This window comes from Microcaecilia unicolor, chromosome 2 (genome assembly GCF_901765095.1).
Source record: "Microcaecilia unicolor chromosome 2, aMicUni1.1, whole genome shotgun sequence".
Taxonomy (NCBI): Eukaryota; Metazoa; Chordata; class Amphibia; order Gymnophiona; family Siphonopidae; genus Microcaecilia; species Microcaecilia unicolor.
Window position 1 is genome coordinate 523,267,127 of NC_044032.1, and position 22,177 is coordinate 523,289,303.

Below are 22,177 nucleotides of genomic sequence, written 5' to 3' on the forward strand. Positions count from 1 at the left end.
CTCCTACTTTTCTTCTAAATTGCTGTCTGATGGCCGTGACATACAAAAGGTGTATCAGCTGCCACGCTCCTTCCTTGATACCCGCAAACTGGAAGTTCCCAGTGCTGTCACTCCGTCTGCCACCCAACTTGCCACCACTTTAAAGAGAAAATCTCAACCTTACGGTCTTCGACTGTAAGATGTTTTTCGGATGTAGATGACTTCTTGGATTCCTTGGTTAAGCCTACATATTTCTGCCTGGCTGATCGCACTTGGACTGTTTTTAACCATCTATTACCCGACAACATATCCTCTGCTTTACGAAAGTTCTCCAGTAAACATTGTAGATTGGATGTCTGTCCGGCCCATCTTCTAAAAGCCGCCCCGACGTGTTTTGTCAAATATCTGACCTGCTACCTAAACTTTATGTTAAAGCACTGGTTCCTTCCCATCAGGCCATGGTAACATTCTCCTCACCCCCATACCGAAGAACCAACAGACAAAGCCAGATGTTATCTGTAACTACCGTCCAGTGGCCTCAATTCCTTTGTTCACCAAACTAATGGAGAGTATGGTGAACACTCAGCTCAATGACTTCCTGGCTGCCCATGGCATCCTTCACTACTCGCAGTCCGGCTTCCGTGCTCAATATAGTACAGAAACTGTTTTAGTCACCCTCCTCTCAAACTTTAAACAAGAATTGGCCATCGGAAGGAAGGTACTACTGCTCCAATTTGACATGTTAAGCGCCTTCGATATGGTGGACCATGAACTACTATTACATTTACTAGACTCTTACGGCGTAGGAGGATCTGTTCTGCACTGGTTCGAGGGCTTCCTAACCACTAGAACCAACCAGGTCTCAGCGAACTCCGCATTCTCTTCGCTGTGGAAAGCCTCTTGCGGGGTACCTCAGGGCTCCCCCCTTTCACCATCCTTATTCAATGCTATGCTAACACCTCTAGCCTCCGCCCTAGTACAACTAGGCCTAAATCCTTTCATCTATGCGGACGATATTACTATCTACATCCCCTTCCATACCACCATATCGGAAATCGCTGATCGCATCGACTCATGCCTCTCCACCATTTCGCATTGAGCTCAGGTGTTTCGCTTTAAATTGAACAAGGAAAAAACCCAATGTCTCGTTCTCTCATCCACCTATGCCCAGATTACCGACACAGTGCTTCCACTAAAGGGCTACTCTTTCCCAATTTCCAACAGTCTAAATGTTTCATGCTATGTGGAGGCTAAGACGCATACGATGCCTCCTTACCAGAGCCCTATTCTGTACCCTTGTGCACTGGCTGGTTCTCTCCCTTCTGGATTACTGTAGCGGAATTTATGCAGGCTGCAAGATCTCCTTACTGAAAAAGTTCCAGACAGTCCAGAACACTGCTGCGAGACTGATTCTAGGAGAACGTCGTTATGCTCATGCCGAGGCTCTTCGCTTCAGGCTCCACTGGCTACCTGTAAAGGAGTGCATCACTTTTAAGCTCTGCTCCTTAACCCACAAAATCATCTATGGGTTGGCTCCTGAGTACATGCTCCCATTGATTGACCTTCCTCCCAGGAATGCCACGCCTGCGGCACGGACGGATCTCCACCTACACTTCCCAACTTGTAAGGGAGTCAAGTACAAAAGGATTTTCACCTCTTCCTTCCGCTACTGGGGCCCTGAATCCTGGAACGCTCTCCCGCAGCACCTTAAAGCAAAAATTGGACCACGGCCTTTTCAAGAAGCTGCTGAAAACCCACTTCTTTACTAAAAGCTACACCCCTAGTTACTCCGCAATATGATAACCCCCTCCTGATCCCCACCCTGCTCTGCCTTCTGTTGCTAGTTATTTTTTCCCACTGTCTATCCTCTGTCTCCTCTGCACTGTCTTTCAGCTTGTTTGTATATCTGCCTAATTTTTGTAAGCCACATTGTGCCTGCATGAGTGGGAAAATGTGGGATATAAATGTACAATAAATGAATTTAATCCCTATTGTTTATTTCCCCTCCAAATGAAAAATAGGTGGTGATTTTTCACCACCTCCGTAGCTAATTATCTGCATTCACAAGTGTAGATTTTCAAAATGGCTGCCATACATGTCGACACACATAAGGGAAAGGGAAATGGGACTTGATATACCACCTTTCTGAGTTTTTTTGCAGCTACATTCAAAGCGGTTTACATATATTCAGGTTCTTTTTTTGTACTAGGGACAATGGACTTTTTTTGTACCAGGGGCAATGGAGGGTTAAATGACTTGCCCAGAGTCACAATGAGCTACAGTGGGAATTGAATTCAGTTCTCCAGGATCAAAGTCCACTGCACTAACCACTAGGCTACTCCATAATTGTGAAATACCATAATTACGTGTGTATCAACACTTACTCATGTAGGTTGCCACGTTTCCTTTATTGATTTTTTCCCCCCCTCCCACATTTATAAAAGGGATACTCCTGCCACCACATACACATGCACTCTGTGTGCATTTTAGAAAAAGCTCTATGACAACAGATTTTTTTGGAAAATATTACTACAACTGTACACATCCTGACCTGGAGTATTGATTACTATTTTTAGGTTCTAAAATGGGCCTTGATATTGGAAGGTAGCTGAGCAATAGGTAAAAAGGTGCCAAGGTTATATTGCATGTTCTGTTGGGTGAAGAATGGGTTGGATTAGGGATTGTATGACATTTATTAATTAAAAATTGCTTTGGGATTGGGCACAAGTGTGATATACAAATTATAGGATAGTTAGGATTTTATTATTACATATAGATAAATAGAGTGAGGCAAAAAAAAAAGTAGCACTCTAGAGGGGTTTTTTTTTGCCATTTTCTCAGCAACCATTTTGAATTTCAATGAGAAATTTTACATATGTTAATCATACTTGCTAAACAACATTTAATTATCTTAAACTATGTTTAATGTTACTGAGAGTTTAGCATTACTACCTAGAAATTTTTGTGGGTTAAAATGTTCGAGCTAAAAACACAGTAAAATAATGCCATTCAAAAGATATGATGGTTATTGTTAGTTACTACAAACAACTTGAACTGAATTCAGATTTAAAATGCATGCTAAGAAAATCAAACATAATTTGAAATGGCCTTAGCATTTTTGAATCATGATTCATTTGCACTGCAAGATTGCCTGTCATATTTGGTTATGAGAAAATGTACCCTGTACTGTGTTTTTTTTTTTTTTTTTTAAGCTAGTATTTCAAGCTATCCAGCCCCATTGAGAGTTGGCCCCCTTGAAACAGAGGGGGGAATGTTGGGGTGAAACCTCGACATAGCACTACAATATAGACCCAGGCTCGTTATTAACTCCTGCAAAAATTTATAGCACTACATACTACAGACTTGGTTTAAAAGTCAGTATAAACTCCGATTTGCCAAGGCCACCGAACAGCCAGGAAGATGCTTATGGCCTATTTGAGTGATGCAACTCCTGTGCTTTATTGCCCCAAGAAACTGTGTGCACCCGAGTCAAGGACTGAACCCTAGACTCTAGATGTAAAAGAGGATATTCTTGGGGTTTGCAGAGCCAAAATGTCTGGAACAAAGAGCACTGTGTTACAACCTTTGGGGTCACAGTTCTTTCCAAGAACTGACTATAAGGAGCCTCTTGAGAAGTGAGAGGTTATCTGGTGACAACTGGATCTGAGCTGCCAGTGCCGCTCTGCACTATCTTGCATCTCTCCAGAGATGGACCCTCACAGTATACCGACCAGCCTGCACATCAGTGAAGATGGAACCACTAGCACCTCCTAGCAGCTCTCCTGCTTCAGCTTCCGAGGCAGAAATCTGCTTTACTAGCTAGGTTGTAACTGTTTCTAATCTGTAATGCTGGGGAAAAATAGGTGTGTGTTTTCTTTAACTTGCCTAACAGGTATTCATTGCCTTTCTTTAGGTAATCTAACATCTGTGCATTGTTCTCATGTTCCTATTAAGCTATTTGCTGTTAAATAAAGAAGTTATTTTATTTTTATAATACTTGGGCTTTGTGTCACTTCTCAGTATAACTGGGGCTGTGAACCTGGCCTATAAATCAGGAACCATAAGTGTGATTTCCAGAGTGCTAATTATAAGTAGTTATGCATTCCTGTCTGTACCGTCCTCTAGGGGGTGGTATAAATCTGCTTTGCCCCCACAGACAGCAGATTTGGTGTGCCAGAAGGAGCAGGCAACCAGGTAGACCAACAGCCATGCAGATGGCAAATTAAGAAGGCCAACTGCAGGCACACAGACTGCAGATTAGTGGGCCAGGCAGGGCATGCAGACAACAGATTGGGTGGGCCAGCACTGCACACAGATGGCAGATTGGGTGGGCCCAGGTGGACCAGAAGGCATGCAGATTGTAGCTGTGAAGTCTGCTGCGTCTCCCTGACCTATGCTGACACCTTTAACTTAGCATGTGTGGTTGGAGGTGTTAGGGAGGTAGGGAGACTGCAAGCAAAAGAGCAGTGTACCTGGCTTGGGTAGGACTCATAGGAGGGGAAGACACTGTGGACAACACTACACACTGTCAATTTTTGTTCTACTGTAAGGAATTTTTGTTCATGGGGATTAATAATTTTAGTTCTTATTCAGGTTTGTACATTTTTTTTTCTTATCCAATTTTTGTCCTAGTTCTCCAGAACTAATGACTTAAAAGTTTTGTTTTTATGTATTCCTATTAACGAAAATATGAGAACCACTGCTCTAAAGTGTTCATTTCCTCACAAAGCAGTGACCCTAATCTAATCATGTTGGTGTTTCTTTGACAAATACTCACAGAAATTTTGGTCTTCATACCGATGTTGGTACACTCGGTCCCTCTGTTGGTACCTGGGGGTCTGCCACTGTTGCCCCTGTCGTGATGGCTTTGAATCTCTATGTAAGTGCTCTTTGTAGATGCTTGTCAGCAAGTTTTAAGCTAGTTTGATTTAAATAGGGATGAAAAATGTAGCGGTAGAGTTCAAAATTGCTTGCCCCATTGACTTGAAATGATTTATCCGAATAATTCAAAATCCAAAAACAAACTGACCATTTTTTCCATGCAGCTCCTCATTAAATTGTGATTAAAATACAAGGGGTTCACAGACTTTTTCTAAGCACTTTTATAGAGGGGAATAATATAGTTCATAATGTTTCACTATTTCTGTTTTTTTTTATACTGTAGAGGCCCTATGGTCTGCTCCCTTAAGGACTTGTAGAGACCTCTAGTGGCTCTACTTAGAATTGCTTCTTGAAGTTTTGAGGAGAATAATCTCACAGATTCTGGAACAAGAGGTGGTTACTCCTGCCTGTGATTGACAATGGTAGGAGGAGGCACCTCTTGGAGGCAACATGTGCTGACATAAATATTCAGCCCAGTTTCAATGACTTCAGCTTCCCTGGCCATTGTACCATTACAGGGAGGGAAAGGAACTTTACTTTTTCCTCACTAGCTGATACTAGGGAAAAGGATCTCCGGTTAGCATAGCCACTGTACAAGGAGTGGAAGACATTTAACAGAGCCTATAAAGCTGCTGTGCTTGCCTCTGGTGATTGCTGGAACAGGAAACCTGTTGTCCACAACACACTATGAAGGAGAGGGGGAGAAAGAGTTGAAAGAACAAAAGGAGAGGATAGAGGAGAGTCCCTGAAAATCTACAAGGAGAAAGAACCCTAGTCACTGAGTTCCAGTCGGGGAAGGAATCATCTACTAAAGACTAAGGGGGTCCTTTTACAGAGACACACTAGCGTTTTTAGTGCATGCTAAAAATAAGCAAGCACTAAACACTTGGATATGTTTCTTTAGGTTAGTATTAATTGTTAAAGTTTGTTGATATTTAAGAAAATGGTACGAAGTGTTAACAAATTTCAAAGGCAATAAGATGTTGCCACAATTTCAATTTAACTGGTGCCCATTAACAATTTAATGGGCACCAGGACAGCACCCCAATATGCCAACCTTTTTTATGGCTGAGCTGGAAAAGACATTTCTGAATACATACCAGACCAAACCTCTAAAATACTACCGGTACATCGATGACATTTTTATGATTTGGACGGAGGGGGAAGAAACTCTGAAACAATTTTACTATTCCTTCAATACATACCATCCTACTCCCCAGAAAAAGTCAATTTTTTGGACACCACAGTCTCAATCAGTGATGGCTGTATACAAACATCTATATACAAGAAACCCACAGACAGATGCAGCTGCCTCCACAACTCCAGCTTCCACCCTTCACATACAAAAAGATCCATTATTTACAGCCAAGCCACAAGATACCACCGTATCTGCTCGGACCCAGAGGATAGAGACAGACACCTTGAAACCCTGACTGCATCCTTCAAACAGAAAGGCTACAACCCCAAAATAATCTCCAAGAATATTGCCTCCTCCCTCAAAACACCCAGGGAAAATCTGCTACAGTACAAAGAAAAAAAAGCCACAGACAGAATTCCCTTTGTAGTGACATACAACCCAGAGCTGGAGAAACTGAGGAAAATCATAAGAGACCTACAGCCACTACTACAGGAAGATGAATTACTGAAAGAGATATTCCCTTCCCCACCAGTGCTGGCCTTCCGACAGCCACCAAATTTAAAACACAAGCTGATCAGAAGTAAACTTCCAACACAGACGGAAAAAGAAAAGGGCACGTTTCCGTTTAACACAGCCAGCTGCAAACTATGCCAAAACATTTCACAAGACCCCACAGTCATTCACAAAGGAAAAATATTCAACATAAAGGACTATTTTACATGCTCATCTTCCAATGTAGTATATATCATTCAGTGTAAAAAATGTAACGAAGGATGCTATATTGGAGAAACAGGCCAGATGCTTAAGACAAGATTCAATCTGCACAGACATCACATGAAAATAGCAGGTGCCAGTCAGGCCCCCACCCCTGTGGGCCAACACTTCACAAGACCAGAACATGGCACCAGTGATTTCACAGTAAGAATACTGAAAGGTAATTTTAAAACAATACAGGAACGCAAGACCTTTGAAATAAGAATGATTGAATATTTTGACACCCAACAAACAGGACTTAATAAGGATCTGGGTTTTCTAACTCATTATAAAACATAAAGCTGTATTTCTCTGTTTATTACCCTCCTCTCACCTACCAACACCCATTCTGTTAGAATATCAATGAAATGCTTTGATGTCTCCATGCATAACCCCACCCTCCCACTCTGTCAGACTGTCAAAGTAATGCTTTGATGTTTCTCTCATATATACTATCTGCTACCACATTTGCTTATTTCCGATCTGAGGAAGAAGGGCAACCTTCGAAAGCTAATCAAGAAATGTATTAAGTTATGTCCAATAAAAAAGGTATCATCTTATTTTCTTTTCCATGTTTTATTTTGTTTGATTTCTGTTGATAATTTAACTTCTGTAATAACACAAAATATCTCAAACCTTTTGCACAAAACTTGGGTGTACCTCAGCTACAAAGTAACTGCAACTGGACCACAGCATCAGATAAGCACACAAAGCTACTCTTTTGCCTTAATGTAATTCCAATTCTGTCCACTAGGGACCTGATTCTTTGTGCTCAAATCTTAATTTTTCCGTTACAGGTTTCAGCAGATTCTCACACACACACCAATTTCCCTTAGATAGGTATTGTAGAGTGTGTGTGTACTGGTAGCAAACTCAGATCTGAGATTTATTTGATTGTTTGCACATGAATTTAGTTCAATGATATTACATGTTGAAAAACTGTGAATCTCCCCTCTTAGTTCAGGTTGTGCCAAAGAAGGTGGATATGCAATATCATATCGAAAAGGCTCCTGGATTCGAAAAGGTGCAACTGCCTCGCCACGCATTGATAGTCAAATCCACACTGAAATGGGCCAGAAGTTCCAGGACTGACTCCAAGAGAGCATAGCTGCAGTTCCAGTAACTGCCCCGGATAGCATCCCGGGGAGGGGAGGAGGAGACTGAATTTTTTTTCCATCATAGTTGACCAGTGGGTTCTTCAAATAGTTTGTCTTGGTTATGCACTTCATTAGCATCAGAAACCAACAAATTGCCCATTGAGAACATCTTACCATCTTGCATTAGCTCTCAGCACAAACAGGTACTTGCACAGGAAATCTCCACCCTTCTACTTGCCATTGGGGGCAAACCCGTTCCACCAGGAAGAAGGGAAAGGATTCTATTCCACGTACTTCCTTGTGCCCAAGAAAATGGGGGGATTCCATCCTATCCTAGACCTAAGGGCCACGAACAAATTCCTTGTCAAAGAAAAATTCAGGATGGTTTCTCTGGGCACTGTTCTTCCAGTATTCAGGAAAAGGATTGGCTATCCTGTCTGGACTTGAAGGATGCCTATACCTATATTTCTGTGCTTCCCAGTCACAGGAAGTATCTTAGATTTTGACTAGGGAAACATCACTACCAGTATCACAATCTGTTTTTGGCCTCATATCAGCTCCCAGGGTCCTCATCAAGTGCCAGCAGTAGTCACAATGTTACTACGCAGCCTAGGAGCTTGTGTTTCCCTACCTGGCTGATTGGCACACCACAGGAGGAGCTGCAGGAGTCAATGCAGAGAATTATTTGGGTGCTGGAGCTGCTAGGGTTCATGATCAACTACCCCAAATCCCACCTTCACCCAGTTCAACAATTAGTATACATAGGAGCCCTGTTTAAAGTGCAAGTCCGGGCTTTTCAACCTGAAGAGAGAGCAGATGCCTTGATTGTGATTGCTTCGCAAGTCCACAGCAGTCAGTCACAGCTCAGCAGATATTGAGATTGCTGGGCCACATGGCCTCCACAGTGCATGTCACTCCCATGGCACACCTTCATTTGAGAGGGGCCCAATGAGTTCTGACTTCCCAGTGGTCTCTGACTACAGGGAATCTGGTAGATGTCATCCAGGTCCCCCAGAGCTAGCTCATCCCCTACTCTAGTGGACAATTCAGCCAAATTTGATTGTGGGACTACCATTCAAAATTACACAACTCAGAAGGTGTTGACAATGGATGCATCCAACCTCAGTTGGGGAGCTCATGTGGATGAGCATCACACCCAGGGGACATGGTCTGCTTGGGAGACAGATCTCCACATCAGCCTCCTGGAGCTAAGAGCCATATGGAACACCTTAAAACCTGTCAGAGATTGGCTGCAGAACCAAATTATTCTCATTCAAATCGACAACCAGGTTGTGATTTGAAGAAGCAGGGGGATATAGGATCCTACCCCTTGGGTCAGGAAGTGATGAGGATGTACCAGTGGGCCATCAGGTGATGTACCTGTCTGGCAAAGAGAGCAGAATGATGCAACCTCACGAGTTCTCTTAGCATGGGCACTGCCTGCAAGATCTTCTGAGAGTGGGGCACCCCTGTCTGTGGATCATTTTTGCCACTCATTTCAACAGAAAAAGTCCCTCAGTTCTGTTCCAGGCTCAGATCGCAAGGCAGACTAATATCAGATGCCTTTCTCATCCATTGAGGGCAGGGTCTTCTGTTTGCATATCCTCTCATACCTCTCAAAAAGAAGACTTTACTGAAACTCAAGCAAGATCAGTGATCTACGATCCTAATCACCCTGTACTGACAGAGACAGATCTGGTTCCCATTTCTTTTGGAGCTGTCTTCCAAAGAACTGTGGAGATTGGAGTGTTTTCTGAAACTCATCATGCAGAACGAGGGGTCCCTCATGGCCTGCATGTTGAGAGCATAGAATTTCAGTCCTTGAATCTGCCTGAGGGTGTCTCCAGAATCTTACTCACTTCCAGGAAAGATTCCACTAAGAGATGTTATTCTTTTAAATGGAGGAGGTTTGCTGTCTGGAGAGGGCAAGGTCCTAGATCCTTTTACTTGCCTTACACAAAAATTGCTTGAATACCTCCTTCACCTATCTGAGTCTGGTTTGAAAACCAAATCTGTAAGTGTACACCTCAGTGCAATCAGTGCTTACCATCTCCGTGTAGGGTGTAAGCCCATTTCTGTTCAGCTTCTAGTTGTTTGATTTATGAGAGGTTTGTTGTTAACAAAGCCCCCGGTCAAACCTCCTACTGTGTCATGGGATCTCAACATAATTCTCACCCAGCTGATGAAAGCTCCTTTTGAGCCACTTGACTTCTATCATCTGAAGTATCTGACCTGGAGAGTTGTGTTTTTGCTGGTGGTCATTTCAGTTTGCAGTCCAGGCAGGAGCGATCTTCTGTTGCTCCTGCCCTTGCAGATGCTGGGTTTAAAATGGTGGTAATCTTGCAGTACTGCTGGTAGGGGTCTGGTTTCCATATATGGGCCTTTGCCTTCTGGGTCAGAGGCCTTGATAAGGGGATGCCATCCCGATGGGTGCCATATGGATCAGGGGCTCTATTGGGGAGGGGTTAAATAATGGGGGGCTCACTTGCCAGCCCGTTTAAGAAGTGCCCGGAAGTCAGTTGCTGACTCCCTCAGTAAATGAAAGTACAATAAAAATCTTGCTTTTATCACACCTTGATAACTTCCTCCTTAAGTAATTGAACAATTTTTTTTCTCTTTACTTAGGTCTGTATAGTTGATGCTGAGCGTTGCCCCATGTTTTTGCTTGAAAAATCCAAGGTAGGTAAACCCTTTGGTTCAGAATCTAAATTCTGGCCTGGAGTGACTTACTGGATGAAAGAAGAGTGCTGAGAGTGGATTACTCTGCCAATTAGCCTCCCTGTGTAAGATAGTCCCATCCTGACCTCCCTACAAACTGCAAAAATTTACTTAACCCGTTTGATGCATACTGTGGCCTGTAAGGGTTGCAGTATATTTTCTTATTTTCCCATGTTATTAGTGTTTGCGTTCTGTCTCTACAATTTTTAACCATCAAACATTAAACCAATAAGTGCCCATATTTATAATTTCCTACATAGCACTTGGTTTTCTGAGAAAGATGGATGAGCTTGAAGGTACCATATTTATGTTATAACTGCTGAAGTTTCAGTAATAAATCATCTTTTCTCTTAACATGCTGAGCCTCCAGGTTAAAAAAAAAATCTCATTATCCAAATCCAATGTTTCTTTCTTTGTCTATTTTTTCTTACCTGCATAATAATTTATAATTCCCTATCTAAATGTATACCATCATATTGCCAAATAATTTCTGTTATCCCTGTTAAATTCAAAGTACCTTTCACACCCATTTAACAATTAACTCTCTAGCCAGATCTTCTACCATTTAAAATTAAACTCCTTGCAGGTTTGAGAGATGAAGTGTCATTCCATGACAGTGTAAGAGATAAGTATGATCTGATACTACAACATTAGACATTTCTGCATTTAATATAGTATAAGCCCCTTACATAGAATATAGAGATCGGATTGGAGACATTCAGGCTGCGATGTGCTCAATACTGGTGACAATTTAGAAAATGACTTACTAATGTGATAGAGCCTTTTTACATTACATTAATCAATAGACATCAAACAAAATATGGAAAAGAAAATAAGATGATACCTTTTTTATGGGACATAACATAGTACATTTCTTGATTAGCTTTCGAAGGTTGCCCTTCTTCGTCAGATCGGAAATAAGCAAATGTGGTAGATGACAGTTTATATACGTGAAACATCCAAGCATTTCATTGACAGTCTAACAGGGTGGGGGTGGGTAAGAGGTATGCATGGGAACATCAAAGCATTTCAGAGATAGTCTAACAGGGTGGGGTGGATAGGTGACAGGAGGCTGATAAACAGAGCGATACAACTTTATGGTTTATAATGGGCTAGAAAACCCAGATCTTTGTTAAGTCCAGTCTGTTGGGTGTCAAAATATTCAATCATTCTGACTTACATTATAATCTTGTATCTCTGCAATAGCCAATAAGTTCAATGTGGTTAACAGTGAAGAAATCCAAAGAATTCTTCAGAGAGTTTACAAATCAGCAGATAAATCTCACAAAAAGAGAACCTCAAAAAGCTTCATAACCAACAATTATTAACAGTTCAAAAGATATTTTCTAAAAATAAAAGCCTTCAATTGTCACATATTCTAATCCCACCTCCTCAAGCTACTTCAGCAGTTTTTTTTTTATATCACATATCAAAACTATATACCAGCTGACCTTGTGGTTAAGCTAGCACACTGTTCCTAACTTCTCCTTTTCACAATCCAGATACAATGTTAGTTTCAAATTGTACAAAACACAGAAAATCTTGACCCAAGAATAAATATAAATCCAAATGGCCATTAAAGTTATCTTAATTACATTGGACCATTCTATATGCATGTACTTATCTTTAAAGGTGAAGTTCAAAGAGAGAGAAAATCACAAAGCCCCACAAAACACAACAGCAAAAACAAAACATAATGGGAATAAGCAAGTAAAGCAAACCAACAAACAAAACATTTTGAATCAGATCCTGGAAAAGTATTTGTACAGTCTGCATATTCTGTGTTAATAAATTTGCCTGCATTTTTGTTGAATTATTAGAGCTGAATAGAGAAGAATGCTCATAGGAAAAGTTTAACACTATAAGCACCATATTAGATGCCTTTGTGAGAAGTAGAGGCAGTTAATTTGAATAATCTCTTTTGGAGAAAACATGGTCTTGTATCCTTGTCCTTGAAGCAGTGAATCCACGAAACTCACCATGGAGGTAGGCATCATGGGACTATGAAAGTGGTTTTGAGATAAGTACCAAAGCTTTGCACTGACCATGTGTATATGTATAGAACTTTGGAGTACCACATATTTACAAAGAGCACAAGAAAATAGAAGTTACAGAATACTAGCAGTTATGTGCGAGCATTTGCACCAGGCAGGGAGCTAGTGTAAACACCTATGGTTAGGTGCATAAATGTGAACTTATTTCAGTATTTTTTAATGAGTGCACTTATTTTAAGGAGGAAAGACTTCAGAAACTCTGTATTCACTGTGCGTAACTGTGAATTACAGACTGTCATCAATCTCAAGCATATTTCACTATAGAGATCATGATACAGGTTCCTCATCAGTCAAAACCTCCGCTAACTTAATCAATAATCAATATTTTAACTATGGTATTATATTCTATCAAATACCAAACAATAACACCTATCTGGGCTATAGCATGGAGAGGGCAAAATCTGGCGTTTGAGGGCAGAGCTCCCGATGAAGCGTTTGGGAAACAGAAGCTTTCTGTCGAGCACACACTCCTGTCCATGCTATAGCCCAGATAGGTGTTATTGTTTGGTATTTGATAGAATATAAAACCATAGTTAAAAAAAATAAAATATTGATTATTGATTGTTAGCAGAGGTTTTGACTGATGAGGAACCTGTATCATGATCTCTATAGTGAAATATGCTTGAGATTGATGACAGTCTGTAATTCACAGTTACACACAGTGAATACAGAGTTTCTGAAGTCTTTCCTCCTTAAAATAACTGCATTAACTATATTCCTTCTTGCTTACATTATATAGTAGTAATCCTCAGGGGCAAGTACCAGCAATTAGGTGATAAACATTGTTTGAAAGTATTTTATAATGGCAATTGCATGCACAATTGCGGATGTAGAATTTGCATTTAGTATGCATCATCTCGGTGCCCAATTGTAGGCAACCTGTAGAGAATTACCTTCTATGTACTGTATATCTATTTGTGAACATAGCAGTATTGTTTAGTTACAGAACTTAGGAGTTTTAATGTATTATTTTTGTGATCTGGCATGACTGGAATATTGAGTGATTTGCTAAGTTTGTCATAAATTTGAAAATTATACAGCATATTCAAAAGCATGGATTAATGAGACAAAGCCAACATGGATTTAGTGAAGGGAGATCTTGCCTCACCAATCTACTACATTTCTTTGAAGGGGTGAACAAACATGTGGATAAAGGTGAGCCGGTCGATACTGTGTATCTGGATTTTCAAAAGGCATTTGACAAAGTACCTCATGAAAGACTCCAGAGGAAATTGGAAAATCATGTGATAAGAGGTAGTGTTCTATTGTGGATTACAAACTGGTTAAAGGATAGAAAACAGAGAGTAGGGCTAAATGGTCAGTATTCTCAATGGTGAAAGGTTGATAGTGGGGTTCCACAGGGGTCTGTGCTGGGACTGCTGCTTTTTAACATATTTATAAATGATCTAGAGATAGGAATAACTAGTGAGGTAATTACATTTACTGATGACACAAAGTTATTCAAAGTTGTTCAATCACAAGAGGATTGTGAAATATTGCAAGACGACCTTATGAGACTGGGACATTGGGCATCCAAGTGAAGTTTAATGTGAGCAAGTGCAAAGTGATGCATGTGGGAAAGAGGAACCCGAATATAACTATGTGATGCAAGGTTCCACATTAGGAGTCACTGACCAGGAAAAGGATCTCGGAGTCATCATTGACAATACTTTGAAACTCTCTGCTCAGTATGCTGTGGCAGCAAAGAAAGCAAATAGAGTGTTAGGTATTATTAGGAAAGGAATGGAAAATAAAAATGAGGATGTTATAATGCCTTTTTATCACTGCATAGTGTGACTGCACCTTGAATACTGTGTGCAATTCTGAGCACTGCATCTCAAGAAAGATATAGAGGAATTAGAAAAGCTACAGCGAAGGGCTACAAAACTTATAAGGGGGATGGGAGGACTTCCTTATGAAGAAAGGCTGAAGCAGCTAGGGCTCTTCAGCTTGGAGAACAGATGGCTGAGGGGAGATATGATAGAGGTATATAAAATAATGAGTGGAGTGGAATGGGTAGACATGAATCGCTTGTTTACTCTTTCCAAAAATAGTAGGACTAGGAGGCACGCCATGAAGCCACAAAGTAGTAAATTTAAAACAAATCAGAGAAAATATTTCTTCACTCAACCTGTAATTAAACTCTGGAATTCATTGCCAGAGAATGTTATAAAAGCAATTAGCTTAGCGGTGTTTAAAAAAGATTTGAAAAGCTCCCCCCCCCCCCCCCCCAAAAAAAAAAAGTCCATAAGCCATTATTAAAAAGGACATGGGGAAAATCCACTGCTTATTTCTAGGATAAGCAACATAAAATGTATTGTACTGTTTTGGGATCTTGCCAGGTACTTGTGACCTGGATTGGCCACTATTGGAAACTGGGCTTGATGGACTTTCAGTCTGTACTTATGTACATATGTAAATTGATTCAACGACTTGCTATTATTATCAGTACCAAAAGATATACTAAGGTTTTAGTGTTGATGGTCAGGAACATTTTTTTTCTGAGGGATTAGGTTAGTACTATATCCATAGGAATTTTTTTTTTTTTTTGCACTTCTTTAGTGACCCCATTATAAATCTCATAAGCTAAGAAAGGGAGCAAAAAACATCTACATAATATTCTCTTATAGAGGAGAATAATTATTCACGTGGAGGGGCATAATCGACCAGAAACGCCTATCTCCATGGGCGTTAATCTCCGAGAATGGGTCCGTGAAGGGGCGGAGTGAACCGTATTTTTAAAAAAAAATAGACGCCCATGCTTTATTCGCCAAGGTGTGAGCTGGGCGTTTTTGCTTTTCACCGATAATGGAAAATGAAATCGCCCAGCTCAAAAACGAATAAATGCAAGGCATTTGTTCGTGGGAGGGGCCAGGATTCATAGTGCACTGGTCCCCCTCACATGCCAGGACACCAACCGGGCACCCTAGGGGGCACTTTTACAAAAACAAAAAAAAAGGTAAAAGAGCTCCCAGGTGCATAGCACCCTTCCCTTGGGTGTTGAGCCCCCCAAATCCCCCTCAAAACCCACTGCCCACAAGTCTACACCAGTACTATAGCCCTAAGCGGTGAAGGGGGGCACCTACATGTGGGTACAGGGGGTTTGGGGGGGTTGGACGACTAGTAGCATTAAGCAGCACAATTGTAACAGGTAGGGGGGGATGGGCCTGGGTCCACCTGCCTGACGTCCACTGCACCCCCTAACAACTGTTCCAGGGACCTGCATACTGCTGCTTGGGAGGAGGGTATGACATTTGAGGGTGAAAGTAAAAAGTTGTGAAACATCATTTGTTGTGGTGGGAGGGGGTTAGTGACCACTGGGGGAGTCAGGGGAGGTCATCCCCGACTCCCTCTGGGGGTCATCTGGTCATTTAGGGCACTTTTTGGGGCCTTATTCGTCAAAAAACAGGGTCCAGGAAAAGTGCCCTAAATTCTAGCTACAAACGCATCCATTATCGGCGAAGGGCGCCCATCTCTGTTCGGGTGATAACCACGCCCCAGTTCCGCCTTCACCACGCCTCCGACACTCCCCCGTCAACTTTGTCCGCATCCGCGACGGAGTGCAGTTGAAAGCGTCCAAAGTTCGGCTTTCGATTATGCCGCTTTATTTGTTTTTGTGAGAAGAACGCCCATCTCCCGATTTAGGTCGGAACTTGGGCGTTATTCTCGTTCGATTATAAGCTGGTTAGTATTCTTCAGACAAGGGGAATCATGGCCCCTCAAAAATGGTGCTTGCTATGTGCAATCATCTATCACACTGACATTTTAATCAAACACTTAAGAATAACTTGGACTACAATGATTTGAGAACACACTGGACTTTTGCCTTCAGAATGCCAGTGAAACACAATTCACTCTCTGACCACTAGATGGGGCTTTTCACCTTGTTATATATGTAACTATGCCAAAGCTAGAATGAAGTAGTATAGTTGCCATGATAGTGCACTTAGGAGCAGATGCTCAAAACTCCAGCGCTGTACTGAACAGCACCGGAACAGCGCAGAACAACTCCCTAATGCTCAATGCTAATGAGATGCAAATACAGGCTCACTCAAAGCATTGAGCATTAGGGAGTTCAGGGGGAGGATTGTGCCAGGCGCATGTGTTCAAGAGTTTCCTGCCTGCCTCCCCTGTCGGCCCTCCATTTCTTGGCTGGCCCATGCCATAGCAGGATGCACCTGGAGAAGTGGCCTAGTGGTTAGGGTGGTGGACTTTGGTCCTGGGGAACTGAGGAACTGAGTTCAATTCCCGGCACAGGCAGCTCCTTGTGACTCTGGGCAAGTCACTTAACCCTCCATTACCTGCCGCATTGAGTGGGAAAGCGCGGGGTACAAATGTAACAAAAATTTAAAAAAATAAAATAGCAGGATGCACCTGCCTCAGCTTTGCCCTGACGACCTCCCCAGACACACCCAGAACTGAGGAAGGACTTCCCACTGCCCACCAATGCCTCAGGCCACCCAGGTAAAATTTATTTTTTGTTTATTTAACTCCAGGTTACACTACAGCTGTGCTAATCATTGGCATTCCTTTTTTTAGGACAGTAATGGAGAAAAAAAACAATACAAGGCATTAAAAAATGCCACACTATCACCTATCGTAGTCCGTGTAATGACCCCACAAAAAACCTAGAATTACTGAGGGAAATATATAACATGTTAAATGGTCTGATCCAAAATAACAAACTTATCTGAAGACGTCTTCACATTTAAATTGACAATGTCTTCATCCTCCCAGTATACTTCAAAACCAGACAAAGGGCCCCTCATTTTGCTATTGTTGAGTCAGGGGTGTATTTAACAATCAGACTTATGGTTATCATTTATCTTTGGTGAGCAAATCTGAGATACTTGGTCAATCAACTGTAGGGAGGTATTCCTCCTTGGTTCCAGGATTAAAGAAACAATGGTGGAGGTGAGTAGGAGAGCCCCCAAGTTACAGCAAAGGATCAGCTTCATCCCAAAATACTTTAACTCCCAGGCAGACAGTCAGGTAGAGGCCTCCTGCCGGTCATAGTTTGTCCACTTCTATAAGTCTTCCAAGGAACTTTCCCTTGAAAAAGCTTATATAGCCAAGTTTCAGTATATGCAATTTTCTGAACCCTAAGAAACATATTTAGTTTTCTTAGCACTGTTAGTGACCCAGTTAAACCTACCTAGAATATGACTTGCACAGAAGAGAAATAGCTGTTTCCATCTGTGCCTTCTGTCTGACCAAGCGCAGTTCCATTAACAGTTTTATCATTCCACTGAGTGTCTCCTTGTTTTCTATCAGTGAAGGAGCTCAACCCGGAACATCTGAAGCTCCACCCCTCAGTGATGTCATAGAGGGGCATTGATACTGAAAAGGATGGGCTCAATGCCAGAAGCCAACTGTGAAGGCTGTTTCCATCTGTTCCTTCTGTCTGACCAAGTGCAGTTCCATCAGTAGTTTTATCATTCCACTGTCTGTCTCCTTGTTTTCCATCAATGAAGGAGCTTGACCTGGAACATGTGAAGTTCTGCCCCTCGGTGATGTCATAGAGGGGCATCAAGACCTGAAAAGGACAGGCCCGACACAGGAGGCACTGCGCACCTTGTCGTGCAGATGAAGGAGCATGACAAAGAAGTGCTTCATTGTGCGCTCCTTCATGCAGAATTCGGGTAGTATATTAGTTTCTGGACATTGTTAGGTCAGAAGTAGAATTTATTGGATTTTGTTGTAGACACTTTGAATAACATTAAGTTACCACATCCTAAGTTGTTATATCTCAAGAACCTGTAAAGGAAATATCTTATATGAAACCATTTCAATGCACTTTAATGTTAGATGTGTTAGAAATAAGATCCCTATTTTAAAAGATTTAATAATTCTCTAAGCTTGATGTATTTATTACTGATTCATGGACAACTGTGGAAGATATAGTATTGATTAATTACAGACAAGGGAGTGGCGTATTGCTAATAGTAAATTTAAAAGAATTTTTACATAAGATGGAGGTCCCAACTAATTCAGGCATAGAAATGTTAGGATTGTTGTTCTCTAATCTAAACATCTTGTTATTTTATTGTACTCCAGGGATACTGACTCAGAATTTTTATAAATTAATGAATATTGTTCTGGTTACTATGGTTAATCTGTTAAAGACTGTTGTTCTCGGCGATTTCAATAATCACGCTGATGAGATTTTGTTAGATCCTTATATTGCTGACTTTTTAGCTTATGCTATTCTAGGCTAGGTGAGGTCACAAAGCTCCAACAGCCAGCTAAGCCGTTCCCAAGCAAAAAACTTTACCAGTATACTCTCAATTCTTAATCCAACTCTTCTTTAATGTAGCAATCATAGCCAATAAAGAAAATCAACTTACAGTTCAGTTGCATGGAAAGAATTGTTGCCTTCTGCAAAATAGAGTCTATGTCCAGCCACCTCAGAGGCAAGAAAATGGCTAGAACCTCAGCCCAGCTGAAAGGAAAAGCTATAACACTCAAACGAAAAAGTGTGGGACAATTGGGAATAAATGGTGAAGAATTTTGATGGAATCAAAGTAGATTAAGGAGGGATCAGCCCCTAAAACAACTGCTGATCATAAAGGTATGCTAGCACAGCCTCCAGGAGCAGAGAGGGAGGGCTGGTCCCTAGCTCAGAAATAAGAGTCAATAGGGAAAGCTCACAAGGAGTCAATCACAGGATACTGCAAACTATAGAGATAGCAGCCCCAATACACAGTGCCATGTACCATACAGAATGCAATTAAACATAAATAACACTCATACAAAATATTTATTTAGATTTTGCTCACACCTTTTTCACTAGTAGCTCAAGGTGAGTTACATTCAGGTACACTGGATATTGCTCTATCCCAGGAGGGCTCAATCTAAGTTTGTACCTAAGGCAATGGAGGGTTAGGTAACTTGCCCAGGGTCACAAGGAGCAGCAGTGGGGATTTGAACTGGCCATCTCTGGATTGCAAGACTGGTGCTCTAACCACTAGGCCACTCCTCCACTCTACCATCTTTACATATCTACAACAATGCAACCCGCTACCATGAACACAGGGGGCAGAACATGGAAGGGAAGGGATGCAGCTTTTAACAGCAGCACAGCACGAGGAAGAAAACTTAAAACAAGACCTCGGCTGGGCTGGCGGGGGTTGGGTCCCCCGCCAGCTGAAGTAAAAGGCACCGGCAGGCAGGAGGAAGCGGACCTCGGCGGGGGTAGGTGACGGCGGGGGAGGGTTGACGGCGGTAGGGGGTTCCAGGGCGAAATCTGCGGGGGCCCAGGCCCCTGTGGCCCCACGCAGATATGCCCCTGCTTTGATGCCATTTTGAACCTGGCATCAGTGAGGGCAGGAGCAGCTGGGGATCACTCCTGTCCGCCCCCACTAGGGAACAGGAATTTTTAAAGGTATTACTGGGGGGGCCTCTAGGTGGCTGGGGGTTTTCCAGTAAGGGGGAGGACTTCTAGAGGGAGGGAAGCTTGATTTGGGGGCTTCAGGATGAGGACTTCAGATTGGGGTGCTTGTATTGGGAGTCTTTATTTGGGAGGGGACCTCTGGAGGGGTTTGTGCTTAGAAGGGCCTGGGGGCACCTGTCTGGTGCTATGCATGACTAATTCAAGAAGCAGCCCCATGTTCCCAGGACGGTAAAATAACCTCAACTTTTGGATGGGGCTATTTTTCCAGCTATAGCACTGCGTGCAGTGTTCACCTCAAGCCTTATTATAGAAATTACATAGAAATGAGGAGTTTGGCATGGGTCTGCATGCTTTGCCTCTCATTACTATGTACTCCCACTGCAGTGCAACCTGCATTGGAACCATTTAACACACTTTAAGGGGTAAATAATGTGAGCTGTCGCTGTAATGCAGCTTGATAACTGTCCCTGTTAAGTTTTTCCATGCATTGTGCTTCCTTTTTTATTTATACTATACATTATTACTGGTTTCCTTTTCTTTTTTTGTTAGATTTCTCTCTCTCTCTCTCTCTTTTTTAGCTCTCTAAAATGAAAGCGGAACTAAGTTGATATACATGACTGGAAGTTAGAATCTGTCTAAACTGAGTTATTTTTCATAGGGAGATCAGAACTGCATCTCCAGGCATTTGGTCCAGAGAAAAACAACCCTTTTTTCCTGCATATTTTGTAAGAGATGGTGGGAAGAATATGATGAAGACAGTGAAGGAGGGGAGCTCTTATGGTATTGGGTACTTTAAATTGCTGAACCTGGTAGTAAGTGATGCACTGGCAGAACCCCAGGCCTGAATGAGACTTTCCCTTAGGAAATTAGACATCTGATCACCTATCTATGCTATACTGTTTTATGGACACATGAATAACTCGGATTTCCAATACTGGTAATCTGACACTTTTCATAAGCCATGAATTACCTTGAAAAATACAAATATAACAGTTCTCTTGGTTATACTGATCTACCAGCAGCACACATGAAAAAGTAGGGGGAAATGATCTCTATAATTTATGTGAACAGATAGCACAAAAATCACCTGCCTTACTTTGCCTGCCTGTGCATTTGAAAAAAAAAAAAACCCCAGTAGTTTGGCAGTAAGACAAATTATCAAGGAGGGGCACCCTGCTGTCCAGCCACATCAATGAAGGTAAGCCTTTATATATTTGGGGGTAAATATCGAGCTAGTAAAGCAACCAGATTATATTAAATGCTGGTGTTTAATTTAATTCGTATATGAGTATTACCATACTGGGTCAGACTGAAGGTCCATCAAGCCCAGCATCCTGTTTCCAATAGTGACCAATCCAGATCACAAGTACCTGGCAAGATCCCAAAACAGTACAATACATTTTATACTGCTTATCCTAGAAATAAGCAGTGGATTTTCCCCATGTCCATTTTAATAATGGCTTATGGACTTTTCTTTTGGGAAGCTTTTCAAACCTTTTTAAAAACCCACTAAGCTAACTGCTTTTACAACATTCTCTGGCAATGATTTCCAGAGTTTAATTACAGGTTGAGTGAAAAAATATTTTCTCTGATTTGTTTTAAATGTACTACTTTGTAGCTTCATTGCGTGGTCCCTAGTTCTAGTATTTTTGGAAAGAGTAAACACGCGATTCCACTCCACTCATTATTTTATAGACCTCTATCACATCTCCCCTCAGTCGTCTTTTCTCCAAGCTGAAGATGCCTAGCCACTTTAGACTTTCCTTATAGGGAAGTCATCCCATCCCCTTCATCATTTTTGTTACCCTTCTCTGTACCTTTTCTAATTCCACTATATCTTTCTTGAAAAACAATGACCAGAATTGCACACAATATTCGAGGTGCGGTCACACCATGGAGCAATACAAGGCATTATAATGCCCTTATTTTTGTTTTCCATTCCTTTACTAATAAAACCTTACATTCTATTTGCTTTCTTTGCCGCACTCTGAGCAGATGATACCTAGATCCCTTTCCTGGTCGGTGACTCCTAACATGGAACCTTACATCATGTAGTTATAGTTTGGGTTCTTCTTTTCCACATGCATCGCTTTGTACTTGCTCACATTAAATGTCATCTGCCATTTAAATGCCCTGTCTCCTAAGGTCTTCTTGTTATTTTTCA

At 41.7% G+C, this 22,177-nt stretch overlaps 1 protein-coding gene across 2 annotated transcripts in view; it reads left to right on the top strand.

Annotated features, from left to right (window-relative positions):
• SMIM20 (small integral membrane protein 20) overlaps positions 1-22,177 on the top strand; it is a 51,071-nt gene that overhangs the window by 14,724 nt on the left and 14,170 nt on the right. The window contains exon 4 of one of the 2 annotated variants that reach the window (XR_003940718.1): positions 10,474-10,527. The exons of the other annotated variant lie outside the window; for it this stretch is intronic. The gene's annotated coding sequence lies outside the window, so the exon portion shown is untranslated. The remainder of the gene's footprint in view (positions 1-10,473; positions 10,528-22,177) is intronic. 2 annotated transcript variants of the gene reach the window in all.